Here is a 14,148-nt window from a genome sequence, read left to right as displayed (position 1 = left end):
AGTTGCAGCTTGTTCCTTGTCAGGCATGAACAGGTTTTTTTCTTTTCTTCTTTTTGAGACAGGGTCTTGTCATGTAGTCCAGGCTGCCTTGAACTCATGTATCCCAGGCTGGCCTTGAACTCAGTAATCCTCCTGCCTCAGCCTCCCAAATGCTGGGATTACAGATGTGTGCCACCATGCCCAGCTATAAATAGGTTTTCTTTTGTTGTTTTTGTTTTTTGGTACTGGGGATCAAACTCAGGACCTTGCGTTTTCAAGGCAGGCACAGGAACAACTGAGCTAAATCGCCGGCCCCAAATAGTTTTGATGTGAGTCTGCAAGCAGTTGATTTATTATGGTCTTCGTGTTATCAAACCTGTCTGCTAATGTGAGCCGGTATTTGTAGCTGTTCGCCAGTGCTAGGGCTATAGGCCCGATAGCTTATTTAGCTGACCTTACTAGTAGAATATAGTGTATTAGGTTGCACAGAGAATTTTGAGTTCTTTGGGGTAGGTTCAAATCCTATAATTCTAGAAATAAAAGGATTTAAAGCTCTATTATGTACTCTATCGAAGTAACTTTTCAGACATATTTCTAGGTTGTTTGTGGGGGTGTATGAAATAATATAATGGGTAAAGAGGGCCAGGGATTTAGCTCAGTGGTTTTGCCGCCTGCTGCATAAGCGCAAGGACCCAAGTTTGATCCCCGGTACCACAAAAATAAAAAATAAAAAAAATAATGGGTAAAGAAATGTGTCAGTAGTGGAAAATTTTTTCATAACAAATGTATGGGTTGGTGATATCGGAAACAGGGATATGAAGCTCCACCTCAAATCACAGGTATTAGGTTCTCATAAGGCGAGACCTAGATCTGTGCATATACAGTTCCCAGGAAGATTCCCACTCCAGGAGGATGTAATGTCACCGCTGATGTGACAGGAAGCACAGCTTGGGTGGTAACGCGAGTGACGGGAGAAAATACAGACCACATTTTGCTGACTCATCTGTCAGTCACCTTGATTCCTCACAGGCCATGGACTGGTACCGGTCTGCAGCCCAGGGTTTGTGCACTTCTGTTATAGAAGATAGAGCAGAAAGGAGAGGACGAGAGGTGCACAGAAAAGCCGGGAGTGTTAGCGGCGTCATCTCACAAACTAGAAAGTAAAGAATACTGTCTGTAGCTGATGCAAAAGAAAATAAATACATAACTTTGTTAAAGTTACAAAGGTAACCAGTGTATACTTCTTAGTAAGAATTACACTGGGAAAGTGGAGGACCAGAGGGGGAGGTGATAAAAACTGTGTGATGAGCTGAAGACTACACATGGTGTCTCAGCAGAACAAGCCAAGGAGTCGTGATGGTCAGGAGTAGTTTGATCGCCAGTCAGATCATGGGTGTAGTCCTCCTCTGTCTAGATTGTGACCATGACATGCTCACCGGGAACTTAACACTTCACTTCCTTATAAATAGCTTAGAGACACAGAAATGCAAAGATCTGATTGGAACTTCATTAACAAGTTATTTCATTAAAATCGTACAAAATGTTGAAGAGAGGCCAGGGATTTAGCTCAGTGGTTTCGTCGCCTGCTGCGCAAGCACAAGGACCCAAGTTCGATCCCCGGTACCCAAAAAAAAAAAATGCTGAAGAGAAATTGTTTAGAGAGATGAGGGTAATTATAAAAGAGACTGCTAAAGAAGAATGTGTTGGAGGGGACAAATAGGGGGATATTTAATCGTGTAATTTTATTTATTTATTTATTGGTACCGGGGATCAAACTTGGGTCCTTGCGCTTGTGAAGCAGTCAGAGTAACACAAAATTAAACTTTGTTTTAATCAAAATAAAATGACAAGGGCCGTGGGTATTATGACCCTCATTTTTATTTTTTAAACGATATATGTAAAATGAAAAAATGTGGAAAGTAACACGGAAATGTTAATGGCCATTGTCTCTTGCATGGTTTTCATTTTCCTATATTTTATATTATTATGTCATTGAAAAAACATTTTAAAGCAATGAGCCTATATTACAGTTATGAAGGGGGAAGTTATGGTGGCATAATGTATGAGAGTGTGGTTAAGGATACACTGCACAACCATGGGCCTGTAAGATTGTAACGATACTGAAAAATTCCTTTTGTCTGGTGACACTGCCTCTGTCACACACAGCACGGAACTCAGTTTGGTGTTGGTGTGTTACCAGTTGTGTAAAATGTAACATATAATTATATATAGTACATGATATTTGGTAATCGACTGTGTTACCAGTTTATGTATTTATTTTCATCATTATACTATACAGCTACTTAAAATTTACTGTAAAACTGTATTAGGCTTGCTGGGTGTGGCGATATAGGCCAGTAATCTCAGCACTCTGGGAGGCTGAGACAAGAGGATCACTGGTTGCAGCCCAGCCTGGGCAGCTTAGTAACTTAGTGAGACCCTGTCTGCAAATAAAAAATAATGAGACTTGGGATGTAGCTCAGTGTGAAGGCCCTGGGTTCAATCCCCAGTACAGAAAAACATGAGTGAGAAATACAACTAAAGTTTATAAAATAATGAAATATGAATGTGCCACACATGAGCTTTTGATCACCCTATCTTAGATTATAGAATTTATAGATATATTGAATATTCAAAAGAAACAGCCATTTCTTGTACCAGAACAAAATCCACATGGATAAGTTATAGAATGTTATACGCTCAATTTGGGGGAAGGTCTTTCTAAGATTACAAAAATCCCATAATTCATGAAGAAAAAGATTGGCAGATTTCTCCTCAATATGGAAACTATTAAAAGAGAGTCACACATCAGGATAGATACTGGCAAAATAAGTGACAGCACAAAATCTTAATTTACAAAGCTTTTTATTTATTTGGGGGGGGGTTGGTATCAGGGATCGAACTTTGGACCTTGTGCTTGCAAGGCAGGCAGCAGAACCACTGAGCTAAATCCCTGGCCCTACAAAGCTCTTTCTAAATAAAAATACCGATGTGCTTATGCTTTGAAGTTAAGAAAAAGCAAACCCAGAGGTTGTAAGCATGAGGCAGACATCGGGAGTCGGTGGACAGGGGCTGGTCTCATCCCCCTGGGAACCAAGGCCGCCGGTGCTGTAGTTCATCCGTCACACGTGCATGGGATGAGAAGCATACTGCCAGGGTCTTAGGCTGATGTTAGAGAAAAATAAATCCTGGTCTTAGACTTTTTCTAGAAAGCAGTTTGGTACAATGTGTGTTAAACCCTAAAATGAACTTTTTCTCACTTATTTTAAGTGTTCTCTTACAGGTTTGTTGATTTATTTGTACCACTCATATATAATGTTGAAGTAACTTTGCCAGTCATTTCCTGAATTAGGGAGTTGCTAACTTAGATGATTAAGACATTATTGGGACTTAATTTCATAACATTTAAGCTGTGAATATGATCCTTTTATACTTTTATATACAAGATTAAAGTTCAGTGTGTGTTTTGCACATTTCACATTGAGAATATTTAATACAATTTTTTAGTTGTTGGAGATGTTTAATAGCTTGAGGGCTTGATAATTTCTAAACACAGGAGTGTTCCTTGAAGTTTGCATGTTAAACTACAAGGTTATTTAAAAACACAACAAAAAAGTCCAAAAATAGTGCTGCTGGAGATAACATCGTTAAGAAATTATCTGGTATAACTGAGTTTATCTAAGGTGAGTGAAAATGAGCCCGGGCTACTGGGTGGAAACTTTAAACTACTAGTGAGAATGGTAGTGAAGCTGAGTAGCTAGGTGAGTACAAGTTCCTGAGTCTGCTGAGCAGAGGGCGGGGCACAGCCACGTGCTCCTATAGTCTCAGCTGCTTGGGAGGCTGAGACAGAAGAGTCACTTGAGTCCAGGGCTTCAGGGTTAGCCTGGGCAACATGGTGAGACCCTGTCTCAAAACACGCAGGACTGGAGGTGTAGCTTAGTGACGTGAATACCTGGTTCAGTCCCCGTACCACGAAACAAAACTACACTACACTGAGGAAAGCGGTGTTATACAAGCAGAGTAAACCTGTTGGAACTGCATTTCAAGAGAAGAAAACAGACGATGTATCTTTTTTAAAGTCTTGATTTGAATTGCCAAAAAAAAAAGCTTAAAATTTACTTGTAAGTAAACAATTTATAGAAGATCTGAAAAGCCCTGGAGAACGTTCTAGAAAAGTCAGTACCTAATCATAGTTCACTGGCTCCAGCCAGTTTGGTGCAGTCAGCTTAGAGAACTTAGGGTGCTGTGGGGAGAGTTTTCGGCGGCATTCTTTTCTTCTCATCTTTCTTCAAACATAAAATGAAGGGCCGGGGATGTCGTGGTGCCACCGCCTGACTCGCAAGCACAAGGTCCCGAGTTTGATCCCTGGTACCAAAAACAAAAACAAAAAACATAAAATGAGAAGTACAGTGTGAAATAGAGCCGTAAAAGGTAGATTTTTCTTCTCTTAGCTGAAGTAGAAAGGGAGTTCTGTGAAAAGCCTCATTAAAATGTGTAGCTAGCATAGTGCAGTAAGCAGCAGTATGAATTTTGGAATCAGACTTAGTTTCTAGTTTATTTCTTGGCAGTGCGTTCTTTGATCTTTGACTTCTTTACCTGCCGCTCCCTCCTTCCCTCTTTTCTTCTGCCTTCATTCCTTTCTGTGAATCTGGGGATCGAATTCAGCGCCTCACTCAGGTTGGTGCTCTGCTGCTCTGCCACACCCCAGCCCTGACTTCTTAGTTTAGAAATGAGGATGCTAGTCCTCCGGGCCCTGTTCGTGAGAGGAAGCTGTTTGGCTAATCTGAGTATGAGAACCCTCTGAAGGAAGGGAGGCTGGAAACGCGGGGAGTGGTGCCTTTACCAGTCTGTTTTGTGCCTTTGTTCTCGTCTTCATGGGGTTCTTGAAACCATTAAATGGGGTCAGCGAACACAGTCTGGCTGCAGAGTGCCCTTGGGGAGCGCGGGTTGCTGCTGTCCCTGTGTGGCAAAGGGAGGGGATGCTGCGCAAACGCAAGGACCTGAGTTCGATCCCCAGTACCGCCCCCCCCCCAAAGTCTCTTAGGGCCGGGGATTTAGCTCAGTGGTTTCGCCGCCTGCCGCGAAGGCGGGAGGGGAGCCTGCATGGACTGACGCCATCTGTGCTCCGACGAAGGGTAAACTGGCTCACCTGGTGGGCTGCATGAAGCATTTTGCTTTGAAAGGTCACTAGTGGAAGGCACGCCTCAGCTGCCCTCGGGAGGTGTAGCTCTAGGATGCCAAGGCAAACCGGGCTTGGAAGTAACAGCCTCCTCTGTCCAACCAGAAAGCGGAGTCTGTCGCCAACAGTGCCTCTAAATGACCGAGTGGAACACCATGCCGGGAAAGTTTCCATCCGGCGGACTGGATTAACCCAGACGGGGCTAAAGAGCTGGAAAATTGCAAGAGCAATTAGAAAGGGCGCCTGTATTGAATGAGCTAAGACAAGTTTTGGTGATTGGAAAAAGTTAAAGTAATTAGTTCTAGGGTAAACTGTTACATTTATTGGGGAAAATCTTAAATTCTATAGTAAATCTGTAATTTTTAGACCCAAGGTCAAGGTTTAGGTCAACTGTTAGCATCCATTCCCAACAGAATTTCCCTTAATACAGTTTGGATCTGAGAGAGTGAGTAAAAGCTGCCCTGTAAAGTCTGGGGCTGTTCCCCTCCATTGGTCCATTTACCTTTGCCCATCATTGATGTTGTTGGTTCCCCTCACACGTTATAGCTTGAAACCTGTAACCTTCTAGCTAAAATTTCAGACTGGTTCATTAAAATCCAGGCAGTATTTAATTTGACAGAGGGTTAGGCTGATGGTGGTGGTTACTGCACACCTGGCATTTGTAGAGCACGCATGGTCTGCTCTGTAGCAGGTCTCGCTTTGTGTGTATTAACTCGCTCATCACAAGGCTTCTGTGAAGAGGATAGCTCATTTTAGAGATAATGGCTCTGAGACACAAGAATTTGAGTAGCTTGCCTGAGGTGGAATTGCTGGGTACGAATTTGAATCTGGTCTCTTTGATTGTGCTGCAGGTACAGGCCTTGAGTTACTTGGGCTTTGGTCAGAGTTTGGCTTATTAAAGTTAGAATTTTAAAAGTTTACTTTTCTTTAAACCTCAAATACAACTTAAAAATCCACAGGAAATTTTGGTTGTCTGTGTGTTAGTTTTTAAAATGCATACAAGGGGCCGGGGATTTAGCTCAGTGGTTCCGCCATCTGCCTCACAAGTGCAGAGTCCCGAGTTCGATCCCCAGTACCCAAAAAAAAAAAAAAAATGCACACAATTGCCTTTCTTTGATGGATGAGACCCTCCTCAGATCCCCTCACAGATTTGGTTAGAGTTGCTGTAACTTTTCAGAACATACTGAGACATTTACTGTACCAGTATTCTCAAGCTCTAATAAGTGAAATGAGTAACTTTAAGTTAAAAAACACTTTAAAAACCCAAAGCATGGGGCCGGGGATTTAGCTCAGTGGTGCCACCACCTGCCTCGAAAGTGCAAGGCCCTGAGTTTGATCCCCGGTACCAAAAAAAACACCCAAAGCTTTTGTTAATGAGCATGATGGTTATACACATGATTAGTACACCTGTGTATGTCTGTGTGTATTTATCTATTTTTTTAATTTTACCTTTTTTTTTTGAGACAAGGTCTCACTATGTTGTCCTGGCCAGACTTGGACTTGTTATGTAAGCCAGGCCGGCCTCAAATTTTCGATATTCCTACATCAGCTTCTAGATTGCAGGTGAGTGCTGCCATGCCTGGCTTTTCCTGTGTGTTAGAAAACAAGTTTATTAACCTAATCGGGGTGGACAGAATTATCACTTCCAACTTTCTATAGAGATTTCAGTTGGAGATTTAGGACTGGGCCAGTAATTCTGTCCAGGCTTGTTTTTTTTTTTTTCTTGGTACCGGGTATCAAACTTGGGACCTTGTGCTTGCGAGACAGGTGGTGGCACCACTGCACTAAATCCCCGGCCCTGTCCAGCCTTGATTTATTGGGTTAGTCTTTTTACAGCCATGGGATTGTCCAGACCTGCACCTCCTTTTTTTTTTTTTTTTTTTAAATCTTCAGTTTACCCATCTTTGATCACAATTTCTTTACTACTTTAGAGGCAGGATTCTACAGACCCTACCCACACTACATCTGTACTATTCTATTTGCATTGCTAAGACTTTGTCCAATCCTCATTCATAGGTAGTAATTTGGGTTAATTGATATAATGGTTCTTATAAATAGTACTAGAAAGCCCTGTCCCCTAAGCCCCATGCTCAGGACTATATCCTGCACAGCAGTGCCTTCCGGTGAGTTAGGAGGAAAGTGTCCCTCAAGGTAGATGCATTAGGGAAGGCCCCAGGCCAAGGCTGAAGATTCCCCTGTGAAGCCTGCACTAGCCCTTCCCCTGCTCCTGGTGCTCAGATTTCTCCCTTCTTGAGCACTGTTAAGACTCATGGATTTTCACAGAATTAGTGGTCAGATTGCCCTTTAAATTGGCTCCCCTGTAGACTTTTTGGCAAAAACAAAATATCCCAACTCCATCTTGACTTCTCCCCCTCCCAAGATGAAAAATGGCTATTTTCCACAGAGCCAGCTGCTGTTGTGACAGATAGTGTCAAATACTCTTCGATATCTTAGAGATTTGATTCCATACCACGTTGTTCTGTTGGATTTCCGATACTGCTTTTTAGTGAAAAAGCTCCAAAAGATCTCTAGTGAATTATAGTACTTAGTTTAAATTCTTTAAAAACAATCTAATTGAAAAAATTTCTGCCTATCACTCATATTTGAGTCACAAGTATGTTTCTCCATCACTTGTAGTGTGTGCTTGCTGACTTTGATATGTGTGTCATTAAATGGTGCTGCTGTTCAGACTTTGTGTGATTTGTGCCTAGTTAGATCCTGACCCTGCAGCCAGGCGTGTGATCATTCTCGGCCTCAACGATGACTCTGTGCAGTCCTTTGTTCTGAGGACAGACAGATGGACACCACCTCCTCGTATTACCTCACCCTGGCCCACAGCTGCCACCTCTTGGTGAAGTGAGTGAGCCCAGTTTGTCAGCATTTAGTGGACAGACGAAGAAGGATGTCAGTTGGTATTTGCCTGGAAAATATGGATGAAGTGGTTATGGGTGCCCAACAGCATTCTAGGCATGGGGAAAGGGGCACAGCATTGAGTTAGTCACGTCCTTGGCATCATGGGTTCTGTACTGAGGCAAGGAGTAGGCTAAGCAAGCAAATCAGTGTGAACTGTATCCCTGGGTATCATTCAGTGGTGCATGTGGCCCCGCAGGAGGGAACAGTGGGGGGCAGGGCAGCTCCTCCAGATCGGAGCTCTGTAAGGCCTGGGACACTGCTGTGGAGGGGAAGCCTGAGCTGGGTGGGGAAGAGTGGCCCAGAAGTAGAGACGGGAAGACCCCGGGCTACATCTGACATGTGGTAGGAACCATAGGAAGTATCTAGAGAAGAGCGAGCAAGGCAGGGGTGGGAAATGCAGCTGTACAGGTTAGTGGGGACTGTGAAGCCTTGTGGCTGGTGGTGAGGGGATTTGTTGTAGTTGCTGCTGACTTTGCAGTGCCGGGCCAGGTCCTCTGACGCTGCGCTGCCTGCGCCCACATCTCGCTGAGGGTAGGTTTTTAAAGTTTTTTTTTTTTTTTTTTTTTTTTTTTTTTCAGTACTGGAGATTGAACTGAGAAGTCACTGGAGGGTTTTGAGCTAAGTGACAACGTCTTAGTTATCTCTTAAAGCAGATTACTTTGGCTACTCTGGAAACAAATTTATTGTAGAAAGCAGAAATAAGGCAGAAAGATGAGTCAGTGAACTCAGCTGTTGTAATTCAGTGGAAGGATAACGGTGCAACTTGAATCAAGAGGACAACGGTGAGGGTGGTGAAAAATGATCAAATTCTAGAGAGAAAGAAAAACGTTAGGGATGAGAGCTGGGTTTGAGCTTGAGAAGCTGGGTGAATACTGATCTCCCCACCCCCTAACAGATTCAGGACAAGAAAATTCAGCTTGCTATGCATGGTGGATTTAACCTGGTTCAGTAGGCAATTGGATATAATAAATGTGGACTCCAGAGGAGGAGTGCTCTGGAAGAAGATACAAATAGGATGGGTTATAGTGGACAGATGATACTGAAAACTTTGAGACTAGATGATGTCATTACTGAAGTGAGTGTGTGTGCATAGAGAAGAGAGCAGCAGTGGAGGATGGAGTACGCTGACTTCTGGAGATGAGAAGGAGTGAGATGACCTAGCTAAGAAGATTGGGATGGCCCCTGAGGAGGAAAACCAGGGAAGCAAGGTGGAAGCAAAGTGAGCATTCACAAAAGGGGTAATGGCCAGGCATGGCACACACCTGTAATCCCAGTGCTTGGGAGGCTGAGGCAGAAGGATCACAGTGAGTTCAAGGCCAGCCTGGGCCACATATTCAGACTCTTCTGGGTGGGGCGGGGGGGGGGCTAAAAATTAATCATGGGATTTAACAGAACAAGGAGTCATGGAGATCTTCACTAGAGGGCTTTCCTTGAGAGATGAAGGAAGGTTGAGGAAGTAGAGACAGGGAATAGAGACAGCTCTTTCAAGTCTGCCAAGATGAGAAGTAGAAAGATAGAATGATAGCAAGAACACACAGGAGATCTGGAAATGTTTTCTCTTTTCAAAGAGGGGGGACTATCTTAGCCTTTCATGCGATAGTGGAATTACCCAATAGAGAAAGCCTGGTGATGGCGGAGGAGCTTGCCACATACTAATTATTCTTTTGGGAGCCTCCTGAATCCTGGGGGTGTGGAGGTGGCAGTTAGGAAAGGGAGCAAGTATCAAGCATTTGAGGAAAGTGAAACACTAGACTTGGTTCTGGGGGTGCAGTGCAGCAGTAGGGTGCTTGCCTAGCATCCTGAGGCCCTGGGGTCCATTCCTCCAGCACTGTACATGCACCCAGAAATTGGCAATAGTGGAAATATCTAACCCAGAGGAATCACATACATTGTTGTGTGGGCCTAGTAGGTTGAACTACTATTCAGCCACCAAAAATCATTGCAAGGGGAGCTGGGTGTGGTAACTCCTACCCATAGTCCCAGCTACTTGGAAGACTGAGGCAGGAGGGTCACAGTTAGAGGCCAGCCTGGGCAAGTTATAGGACAGTGTCTCAAAACAGATCATAAAGTTCTGTATTTATATGGAAAAAGTGAAAAAGGTATTTCGTTTTGTGAGAAAATATACACTGACAGAAAGTTGTGTGAAAGGCAGAATTATGGATGACTTCAAATTTCTTCACTAGATTCTCATTGTCTTCTAATTCCTCCCCCATGTTTTCCCCGCAGTGACCATCTGTGAAGATGTCAGTCCGTACTTAGTATGGCAGTGAGCTCAACTCATTGACATCAATCACAAGAGCATTTTTGTATTTTGGCTTTTTTCAGCCATTTTATTTCAAGTTTTCTGTTTATTTTTGTGCTACTTTTCCTACCATGTATTGGATAGCTCAGAGCTTCCCTAGTTTAAAAGTTGTACATTTCTCTTTTTATTCTTTTTTTTTTTTTTTTTTTTTTGGTACCGGGGATCAAACTCGGGTCCTTGCACTTGTGGGGCAAGTGGCGGAACCACTGAGCTAAATCCCTGGCCCTCTTTTTATTCTTTTTGATAGTTGTCATTTATCATGGTTTGAAAATATCTACACTTATTTTTTTCTATTGGTTTGTTGTTGTTTTCGGTACCAGGGATTGAACTCGGGACCTTGTGGTTGCAAAGCAGGCGGCGGAAACACTGAGCTAAATCCCTGGCCCTCTATTGGTTTTTTAAACCTCTAAATGTAGGGCCAAGGATTTAGCTCAGTGGCACTATGCCTGCCTGGCAAGCGCAAGGTCCTGAGTTTGATTCCTGGTACCAAAAATATCAGAAACAGGGCCAGAGATTTACTTAAGTGGTTCCGCCACCTGCCTTGCAAGTGCAAGGTCCCGAGTTCGATACCCAGTACCAAAAAAGAAAGAAAAACTAAAAGAATGGCCAGGAGGGCCAGGGATGTAACCTAGTGGTAGAGCACTTGCTCTTGATGGCCTGGGTTCCATTCCCATAAAACAAAAGACAGATGAATATGCACACTTTGTCTCCTTTTTGGTGACTTCTATAGCAAGAAGTGGATTGATCGACTAGGTGCAGTGATATACTTTTACTATTAGTATTTTTATTTGAATTCTTATTTTGAGCATTATGTTTTACTATAATATCCAGTCAACAATTTTTTTTCTAAACTGGCGATCAAACTCAGGACCTTGCACTTGGGAGGTAGGCACAGCGCCACTGAGCTACATCCCTGGCCCAGTCAACAAGTATTTAGTGAGTATCTTCCCTGTGTTGTGAAATTTTAAACTTTTGAAATACAATAATAAATCAGATGAGAATCTCTGCCTTTTATAGTGGAACACAAAACGATAAGATAAAAATATAAAATATGTACTCTTTCTTAGGCAGTAGGTTGAATTTAACCCAGGTCATGGTTCAGCCAAGCAAACAAGATGTGAAAGGGTAGAAGAATTGAAGGTCTGCATAAAATAGTGGACAGTGGGTTGGAAGAGGTGGTGCATGCTTGTAATCCCAGCTGCTCTGGAGACTGAGGCAGTAGGATTGCAAGTCTGAGGCTACCTGGGTAATTTAGTGAGACCTTGTGTCGAAACAAGAAAAAATGAGAGGGGAAAGGACACGAAACGGGACTGACATGAGGTGAAGGATTGTTGGAATTGGGGTGCTAGCAGGGTGGTCTACAAGGCCGCAGTAGGTGGTGGTAGAGTGGGTGCTTGAAGAGGTTGCAGTAATTGTGAATGCCAAGGTCAAGAGAGTGATGAAGGAGAAAAGGACCGAGTTAGGATGGAAAATAGGAACATCAGAAGAGAGACTTCTGCTTCTGCTCAGGGGAACCCAGATTTACTCTGCTTAGACAACTAGGAAATGACACCAAGTGTATTGAGCAGTGACTTCCAGATACTGTGTTAGATGATGGCTGAGGCAGGGGGAAGACACCCTTGTGAGAAGGCAGCCCTGAGGCCATCTCAGCAGCTCAGATCCCAGTACTGGGCGCGGGGGTGTCTCTCCTTGAGTGGAGGAGACAGTCAAGACCTCAAGTGGATTAGAGAAGAGCGAGCTCTGCTGGGCCCTCTTTTAGCAGGAAACCACCAATCTGTTACTGGATTTTGGGGTGCCAGAGTCTCCTGGAGGTGGTTTCTCGGTTCTTTCTATCCTGAGCAAAGAATTGCTGAAGACAAGAACAAACAAAAGCAAAGTTTTATTAAAGGTAGGAAAAGAAACACGCTCTGCAGAGTGAGTTTGGGCCAAGTAAAAGTAAGAAAAGAAGTACGCCCTACAGGGGGAGAGTAGGCCACCATGCAAGAGGAAACACAGTGGCAGAAACTCACCGTGGACCATCCTTTTGTATCATCCACTCTTCAGGCTGACGTCAGGTCTAGGCCGTCCTGTTGAAAACCAACTCCAGTTCTCTCAAAGTCCACGCGTGCAGGACTTTGGGAACTGTTCTGCACACATGTGCTGAATTTTATAATTAAGCCACACCTACTTCCCCAGCCAGCTTTGCCACACCCTAGTCTTGCTATTGCTTGTCTCTAAATGTACCCCCAAAGATTCCTACAGTCAGAGGTGGGGGTTTCTCTGAAGTGGCTGGATCTAGAATGTGTAATGCTAGGATTAAGAGTGTGATTACTGAACTAGCCCATTGATTGGTTTGGCACCACCCTAAGCCCTGTAGCCTAGATAGAATATAAAGGAACAGAATGCTGGGCATGGTGGCACATGCCTGTAATCTCAACACTTGGAAGGCTGAGGCCGGAGGGATTGCTGTGAGTTTGAGGCCAGTCTGAACCTACATAGTGAGAGTCTCACAAAAGAAAACCCAGTGAGTAAATGGACAGAAAGAAGCTGCTATTGTTGCTTATAGTTTGGTGCCTTCTGTCTTCTGCCTGCCATGAACTGTTTCTCCTCTGCCATGCCACCCTGCCATGCCACCCTACCATGGCACCCTGCCTTGGAGCCAGAACTGTGAGCCAAAAAAAAAAACCCTTTTCCTCCTTTAACTTTGAGTATTGGGTATTTTGTCTCAGCAATGAGAAAACTAAGACAAATCTGTCTCAATCCCCCCAAGAGACACACAGCCCCGTAACTTTTTATGAGGTGCTGAGGGAGTGGAGGGCTCTGTCTTCTCTAGCTGCTTCTGGCTGGAAGGGGCTGTAGACCCTGCCTGCTGGGGACTGTGTGCTCTCTAACTACCTTGAGGTGTTGTGTGGCTCACTGGCTGGGTTGAAGACCGTGAGACCTGTCAGAAGACAATGAGAAAAGAATTAGTGACCCATGAGCTGCCTGTTTGATGGGGTAAAGAAAAGTTACTATTATGTTGGAGATACAGAATTCAAATATGAGGAGCTGGTCAGATTTCTGCACTTCTTATGAGGGACAAAGTATGACAAAGAGGGAGATTAGATAAATTATCAAGAGGATGAGAGCCATAGCCTTAGCAAGATTACCCACAAAACAGATCTCCATAAGACTGGGATCCTCAGTACTGGTGCCCATTTAAGCTGTGGTGAATTGGGGGTTGTTAGTCTACTTATCTGCACCTGGAGCAGCACTGGAGTCTTGCTTTCTGAAGAGGAGCCTCAGGTCTTGCAGAGGTTCTCAGGAATAGCTTTCTTCTTAGTCTTGTGAAAATTCTAGTGATCATTTCCTATGTAGGATCTTTATCACTATGTCCCTTGAGGAAGAACCAGAATGGTTCCTCAAAAATGAAATAAAACTGGGATCTTGAGGGGTGAACCTTCTTGCATCCATATCAGCCATTTGATATTCCAAGAAGACTTTGGTTTTGGTATCGGGGATTGAACTCAGGACTTGAGCTTGGGAGGCAGGTGCCAGAACCACTGAGCTAAGTCCCTGGCCCCTTTGTTTTTGTTTTGAGACTGTGTCTTGCACATAGTTCAGGTGATCCTCCTGTCTCAGCCTCCCATGTCCTGGGATTATAAGCATGCACCACCATTCCTAGCTCCCAAGGAGACTTTAGACATGTCTCTTTGGGATCCTTTGTGATGAGTGACAGTGACCTGCTTAGGAAGACAGACTACTTCTCAGAGTTGTAGAATTTCCTGCATGTGTTTCATAGATGATTGCTTATTAG

The 14,148-nt window shown here is 43.8% G+C and overlaps 1 protein-coding gene and 1 long non-coding RNA gene across 5 annotated transcripts in view; one reads left to right on the top strand and one right to left on the bottom strand.

The window, feature by feature from the left end:
- Nucleotides 1-14,148, top strand: part of Cnnm2 (cyclin and CBS domain divalent metal cation transport mediator 2) — a 137,049-nt gene that overhangs the window by 69,130 nt on the left and 53,771 nt on the right. The gene's annotated exons all lie outside the window — the stretch shown is intronic.
- On the bottom strand, nt 2,777-5,519 carry LOC110346030 (uncharacterized). The gene is made up of 4 exons (XR_002389804.2): nt 5,129-5,519; nt 4,823-4,938; nt 4,163-4,344; nt 2,777-3,144 (listed from the first exon to the last, which is right to left on the bottom strand). It is a non-coding gene; the product is annotated as an uncharacterized LOC110346030 (long non-coding RNA).

Source organism: Heterocephalus glaber, unplaced genomic scaffold (assembly GCF_053883595.1).
Source record: "Heterocephalus glaber isolate CG9 unplaced genomic scaffold, H.glaber_assembly_v1.0 deba00001498, whole genome shotgun sequence".
Taxonomy (NCBI): Eukaryota; Metazoa; Chordata; class Mammalia; order Rodentia; family Bathyergidae; genus Heterocephalus; species Heterocephalus glaber.
Note: the sequence above shows the minus strand (reverse complement) of the source record. Positions and strands in the feature narration are given on the sequence as shown.